Source organism: Thalia democratica, chromosome 1, assembly GCF_965202585.1.
Source record: "Thalia democratica chromosome 1, ktThaDemo2.hap1.1, whole genome shotgun sequence".
Lineage (NCBI taxonomy): Eukaryota > Metazoa > Chordata > Thaliacea > Salpida > Salpidae > Thalia > Thalia democratica.
In genome coordinates this window covers 84,346,133-84,354,337 of record NC_139165.1, presented here as the reverse complement: position 1 = coordinate 84,354,337, position 8,205 = coordinate 84,346,133, and positions in this window count along the sequence as shown.

Below are 8,205 nucleotides of genomic sequence, written 5' to 3'. Positions count from 1 at the left end.
GGAAGAAAGCCGCGGCGCATTCGCTGTACTGCCTAAAGCCCTTGAGTATGTCGTGGTATATCTTGCCGTGCTTTCTCTCCCTCCACTTCGCGCCATTCGAGAACACTTTCTTCTGTTCGCTCTCCGTGTAAGTGACGTCCAATCCGAGCCAGAAGCTCGGTCCGGCCCATTGCACGAACTGGCAATTTTCAACCATGTAGTTCGAATCGAGCAGGGCCATGAGCTTTTTGGCGTCCCGTTTATTGGTAATGGGCGCCAAAATCTCCCCTCTTTTTTTGCACTTTTTCTCGGCCTGGCATTTGGTAACCATTTCGTTGAAGAACGTGAAGGTGCCACTTTTCGTTGAAATGGAATTCTTACAAGCCATGTTTACATACACACCCAGGTTTAATAAAATTAAATGTTTTTTTTATTCTGCATAAAATTTCATAATATGTGGTAAATAAAGGATTACTAACAGTAACAAGTGCTTAATGTAAGATTATATATATATATATATAATAAGGTTATTATTCAAACTTGAACACCTTCTACTGAGCCCACTTGAAGGGCTTTTAAATAATTTATTGAAATGTACGATTTTAAAAATACTGGAACATATGTTTCATAAAGACAAAAAAGATTGTCTTTAATCTTCAACCAGTTCAAATTTAAAATAAAAGTGCACTTTAGTAATATAAAAATGAGGAGTGAATTCATATACTCTTGTCGACATATGAAAAAGCTCCTCTTAAAATACAACAAACTTTGAAGTATTTTATAGTCACTTAACTGTTGTTTTTGTTAATTTTATTTGTTTGACTAGTTAGATGGTAGATCGATTTTTGTACTGAATATTTGTAATGTACAATGTTCAATTCTTACGTCATATTGTTTTTGTTTTTTGTAAACTTTTGCATCTTTGTTTACCAAAGTGACTTTTATTTTAAATTTGAACTGGCTGAAGATAAAAGACAATCTTTTTTGTCTTTATGAAACATATGTTCCATTATTTTTAAAAATCGTACATTTTAATAATTTGTATATCATTATATATATATATTTAAATCAAATCTATAAACAAATTAGTATTATAGAAATAAATTGGTTATTGCAATTGGATAATTTTTACAGTTTGACAATTATGTATATCTAAAAGAGTTATTAAGATTATTTTATATGTATTTTTTAAAGTGTAGAACCACATCTAAAAATAATATTTATTTCAAAATTAGTAAAAATAAAGTTTTGAATTGAAAGTTTTGAATGATAAAGTATATACAATATATGTTTACATATAAAAGAAAAAATTGAGTCTTTAAGTATTTTTTTTTTCTTAACTAGGCAGATAAAACTCTTTTTTTTATTCTAGTTTACAAAAAAAAACTTCTGTCATTCTTTAATACTTATGTTTTTAGTGGTTTAACATAAAACACAATTTGAGTAAAAAATAAGAGTATTGTAACTAAAACAAATCTTACAACTGTTTTGTCTGAACTTGTGAACTGTTAAATTTGATTTGCCTCACTCATTATATAAGAAACTTTAAAAAAATTAAAAAACGTGTACATTGCTTTTAAAAAGACACGTAAGTAGTGATGTGCATAAGTTAATACGTTACTGCAACAAAATGGTTTTTTAATTGAAATCAATTCTTATATGTGCTAAAAAGAATAAACTTAGGTAACCATATTTTATTTAATGTTATACTACGTTTGTTGTATCTAAATTAAATTTAGCAAAGTGTGTAGCTTACTAATTTTTTTGACTTTTTTTTGTTTTCAGATTTATAAATTAAATATAACTTGATAAAAAATGAAGTTTCTCCTCGGTTTTATTATGTTAGTTTTTAAAATTTTAATATATTCAAAAAAGTAAAAACAGTTAACAAATTAACTAATGTTTAATTTACTTTTTGTATTTTTTGTTCTACTTTAACTTTAAAGTTTTAACTGTAAATTAAAAGGTAAAAAAAAATAATATAATCGATAATTTTGGCAGTAAAATCTTTCTCTTCATAGTTTCTACATTTAAAAGTAAAAACTTAAGTCATTTGAAGTATTTAATAATAAAATAATTGAACTTCTAATATAGACTTAATGTAAAATTTTGTACGAACGATAAACTGCTGAATAGAATTTAAAAAAAATTTAAACTATTTTTAATAACAGTTTTGTGTTTTAAACTGAACTTAAAGCTCATAATACTTTAAATGTAATAAAACTCTTTTTTTATGTTGGGCAAACAAAGATTTTGTTTTTTAATTTCTTTCAAACAAATAAAACTAGTTACTTAAAAAAATAGATTTACGTTTTTATATTATATAAATAATCTCTTAATGTATATCCATTAAAATTGTTTACTGTTTAAATATAATTTGTGCATAAAAAATCATTTATAAAAAAATATTTTTAGTTTTAGTCTACGAAGATAGTTTAACTTTTTATAATTTTATAGTTGTAATATAGCTAGCTACTTTTAGCTGCTTAATTTGATAAAGAAAAATTAATATACAATTTTTTCAGGTTTAGTCTTACGACAGTATCAATTTTTCGAAAAGGATTGAGTTCTGAATTAGTCAAAGGTAAGGACTTTTGTTTTACAAACTACACGAAATTATATTTTCAAGCGTTTTAAACAATTTTTAGTATTCGAATTGCGTATGATGGGGTCGGAAACCTTTTATGAGTATGATGTCTATTTTACCAAAATTTTTTGCTCATTCCAGATAAAATGATAATGTTCATTTATGTATTACAACAATTACTTTGAAAAACATATAAATACAAGTTTATAACAAAAAAAAAATAGAAAGAAAATTTACTGACTAGCCCAAAAGTCTTTTTTATTTTAAAAGTATAAGCATTTTTGTCTGTGTTAGTTATTTTTTAGATGAAAAGCACATAGCAGACAACAAACTTTTGCTAAGAGGAATGCAGTACCCTTGGCGTATAGTTAGAATTTTTTAGAATGCTTTTATTCATGTTTTAAAAACTAAGAGTAACTTTAGGTTTTTATTTTATGGTTTATAAATTTTAGTTAGATAATTTTAAACAAGATCATTTAATTTAAAGTCTCAGGTAGTAACAATTTTGATTTTAACTTCTTCAGCAATTATGTTTCTGTTTACTCAAAAGTTTGTTCAGAAAAATAAGCTGTTTAGATTATTGAAAATTATCTTTTAATGCACAGACGAGCTCTTTGAGGAAAACATAGTTTTCTTAATGAATTTTTGAGAAAATAAAGGTCTATTTAATAAACAGTAGTATATGATAACTTTTGTTTAGTAGCAGTATACACGTTTAAAATGTGGTTAATTTGTTGCAATAAAAACGTGTTACTTTCTGTTTTCTGTACTTATAAACCTATATTACGTTTATAACAATGTAATTTTTTACTCAAAAAGAAAAAAAAACTTGTTTTGTCGTCTTTTAACGATCTCAATTTCAAAGTAGGTTTAGCGCTTGAACTTTGTTACTCGGCCTTGAAAAATACAAAGTTTTGGTTGAAACTCGAGTTGTAAGAACAAAGTTTCTAATTAAAACTGTGTAAACACAGATGACGTGACTTTTATGACGGTGGACCCGGGACAGGACGCAGAGGAGGTGTGCAAAAGAGCAGGAGGAGAAATTGTTGAGCTGGACGACGCTGGAGTGGCTAAAATTAAACATAAGATCAGATTGAAGGAAAGCAGGAGGATGCTCTACCGGATAAAAAAAAAAGATAGTCAGCAGAAAGTCTTTCTGGTCAGTAGAACAGGGTACGTCCGCGAATTAAATTCAATTTCAGAACCGAGCATTCCGTACAAAGTGGTTTGTTCTAAAAAACAAGAACAACAGCATCAACTGGCTACTCTATGGATTGTGCTGATTGTAGCTGTGGGACTTCTTCTAATGGCATTTGCCGTTGGAATGGCTATTTATTGCCGATCCCCACAGTCAAAGGACGTTAGGGTGAGTATTTGTTGCAAAAAGCTAAACGTTTTGATAAATCAAATTTTGTTTTGAATTTAAACTTTTTAAATTGAATTGAGTGTGCTGTTTGCAATTGTTCATTTGTAAATTTTAAAATAGTTGTGTTTGTTATTGTTTTAACTTCCTTTCCCTTTAAATTTCTTTTAAAAATACAAAGTTGGTTTTATGTATTTTACAGGCTCAAATTTCTAACTGTTTTTGGCGTTTGATACCAGTTAGTTGTGTTTATCATAGTTTTTATATAATTAGGTAAATTAGTTAATAGTTAGAATTTATCTTAAGATCGTTTTTACTATCCTTTCATGAATTAAGTATGCGCTTTATAATATAAAAATTGTTGTGAAAAATCAAAGTCTGTATTTATATTTATTTTAATTAAACTCTTACATTGTTTTTCTATTTTTTAGAACTGCTCGACAAAGTGCTGTTCTAATGAAGGAAGAGTTAGTTTTACTTAGTTGTTTTTTTTTGTAGGAAATAATACTGTATAGTTATATCTGTTTCAAAGTTTTATTTATGTCGTATGAACAAAATATAGATAAATGTAAAAGTTACTTAGCTAAGATTTAATTACTAAACTAACTTTTTTAATACAAAAGGTTTTAAGTAAAGTTAAACAATAAAATGCTTTGATATTTTAGAGTAAATAAGTATAATCTGTTTGAAGCACTTTAAAATTGATAAAAGTGTTAAATACTTACGATGATTTTTTTTTAGTTTCCAAAAACAATTATAAAACTTTTGTATGTAGAAATTGTTTGTGTTAAAATTTCTAATGAAAACACACTAAAAACTTACTATAATTTATTTTAACTCATAACCAATTTTTCCTTGTTTAGTAAATATTTTGTTACAAAGTGAAAATGTATTTTCATTTATCTATTATATAATTTAAACTAGGTATTTTAATCAAGTTTTAAAAGTTAGTCTTAAGTTACAAGTCATCATGTCTGTTTTAAATAAAATAGTCAAATACTTATATTTCGAATGCGCTTTAGGTCGTATTTAAATACTTTTGTTTAAAACATAAAATAGTAATAAGTTAAATGAAAAAAAAATTGTTTGTTTGATTAAAGTTGGTAAAAAAAATAAAAACCAATAAGTTAAAATAACAGGCTAGAACTTAAAATAGTTTGATAACAACGCCACATCAAAAGTGTTATCACGAAAAAAAGTACTCCACCAAATGGTAATCAAAAAAATTTTCAACCAGGTGGAGACCACACCTGTCCCAGCAGGAGGCTTGTCAAGCGAGGAAGCAAACAGAGAGGAACGCAGAGTTGATGGCAGAGAAGAGGAACAAGAAGAAGGAAGCGACAACGTTGAAGCAGGTGAAGAGGAAATCACATTAGAAATTAGTGAACAACTTTTGTTCAATTTTGACGATGAGGAAGAATTTAATGGAGAATTAGTTAGTTTGATTAAATATTTTTTGTTCGAATTCAATGAAGTACTTTGTTTATTTTTTTACTTATTTTAACGAAGTATATAAAGTATTTTTATATCTTACTTTAAAAGTTTGATGTTATGTGCACACCACGATACTGTGTTATTTTGTTTTCAAATGTAAAAGTTAATAGTTAGATATTTTTTACTAAATTAGCCTTTAAGTAAATTTAAAAACATTTACGCAAAGTTATAACCATAAAAAATTTTAAAATTGAAAAAAGCATTAAATACTTGTAAGATTATAATAAAATAATAATAAAACTTTTAATGTAGAACTTTTTTGTACTTTAATCAATATAAGTTTTCTTTTGTCTTAAAAAGCTTAGTTTTTAAGTAAAATTTCAAAATAAGTTTGTATAATACTTTTGTTTATGTACTATTTAAATTAAACTTGCTTCCTTAACTAAAAAATTTTATTTAAAAAAGATAAACTTTTATATTTTAGATTCATATTAGATTGTGTTTGGTTCTTTCTTTATAAAAAAAAAATTAATGAACGTTGATAATTAATATAGTTGATTGAATGTTTTTAAACAACAAGTTATTAAAACTTCAAACTAAGATTAGAAATAAAATTCTTTTGTACTTAGTATTTTCAAAAAACATGTTGACATATGATAAAATGCAGTTTTAGTTCTACAAATTCTTTTCAAATCAGTTTTCTACAGCGTGTGAAAGTTTGATTTAAAAACAAGCTTGTAAATACAGGTTGTTGTTTTTACAGCAACAAAACAATGGTTTTATTACGACAACACTAAAAAGTACTGTTTTAATCAACAAAACAATAAGCATCCACTTAGGTTAAAACATAAATATTGTTTCAAGGTTCAGATTGAAATGTCGCCTGGCCCTGCAGGAAGTTTGTTTGAGGAAGAACAAGTGGCAGGTCAGGAGGTAGAAGACCGGGCAGAGGAGGAAGAAAGCGAAGAAAGAATTTTCAAGATGTCTATATGAATTTTTTTTCTATAGGTTTGAATGCGTTGAGTGTTTTTTTTTTTTTTTTTGTTTCTTTTAGTCTGTAACTGTTTAACAGCTGTAAATTACATTGTTTTAGCTACAAACAACTCCAGCAAAATTTTAATATTGAGTTTTAAATTAAAAAAGATTAATTAATAAACTTGTATAGTAAAATAATAAATAAAACCATTAACATTAAAAACATATTTAAAAGTTAAAAAGTTTTATTTTTGCTTAGATTTCTGATTTTCCTAACTACAAAGTTAAACTAATCCGTTTCTAACTTTTACCTGCAACAAAAATTATAATTTTGTGTAAAATAAGTTTCTTTTTAGTCAACAACTATTTTTTTTAGTTTAATTTTTGTATATAGTTTTATTTTAGTTGGTAACTGTAGTTCATTATTATTGACTATTAGAAATTTTTTTACTTTTATAGTAGAATTTACTATTTTGGTTTAAATTTTAATTATCTTTTTAATTATTTCAACTAAGAAATAATAGTTAATGTTAAACTTAACACAAAAATAGTTTGACTTTGATTTATGTATATACTAAGTTTTTTCTTTGGGATAATTTTAGTCTTTCTAACTTTGTACAATTAACAAGTTTAATAACTTCATTTCACTATTTCTTTAATTTTCGTTTTCATTTATCACAATTAGTTTTCATTTAACTTGCTTAACTAATAACTATATTTAGTGAAACTATTTCGTTTATAAGTTTAATAAACCAAGTTTTGTTATAAAATGTTTATTCCGTTGTACTAAAAGTTTATATACAAACTGTTTATTGTGCACACCAATTTAAGTAAGGTAAAAACTAGTTTTCAATTGAAGTTTGTTTTATCGTTTTCTATTAAAAAAGTTATCTACAAAACAGTTTTAAAAATTTTCAAACGTCAGTTATATATCATAAAAATAATCAAGTTTTCTAGATAACGGTTTATATTTTTAAAATCTTTAATAGCTTATAATCAATTTTAAAACATACTACGCACGTCTTTTTAATTGGTTGAAGAACACTAAACTAAGTAACATGAACTAAAACTTACACTATTTAATGTTTTTTTACTTTGTTTTGGTTATCCTTGTTAAAAAGTTTGGTATCTAAAAAAGTTTTACCACCAAAAATTTTGATTTGTTTAAAAATTTTTAGTCTCATATGTATAAAACAACGAAGTACACTCTAAATTGTTGTAAGTTACTTTATACTTTTTCAAAAATCGAATTTATCATATCTAAGTATAAAACATATTAAATTATTTCCGTTTTTTATCAATCTATCTAGCTACTACTTTAGTAGTAAAGTTTTTAAGAAAAGTATGCAAAAACTACACTGAATAATTATTATTATCCTTGTGTGTTATTAGTGTTTATCTCTAAAACATTATTCAATACAGTTTTAGTATTATTAACTTCTTTAACATCAAGTATGTGTAAGTTACAATTAATATTATTTCACAAACACTGCAATTAAAGTGTCACTAAAACTCCCTAGAGCAAACATGTTTCGGAAAAATATGTTTAATATTATATTACTTAGCTTTTTGTTATTCTTTTATAACATTGATTGTAAATTAATATTTTTTTAAACAGTATGGATCAAATAAAATTACTTTAATGCAAAACATAAAAAGCTTTTTCCTCCTTAAAAGTCGTACGTAGTATAGTAGATATTTAAAAGTTTTTTAAGTGAAGTGTTTACAAAGATATGTGTTCAATTAAGTCTTGTTAATATTTTGGGTGCTACTTTAAAACATTGTATTATAATAAATAAAATATTGCCGAAAGTCAGGTATAGTTGAAAGTGACTTTTAAAAATATAAAATGTTCGAATATGTATAA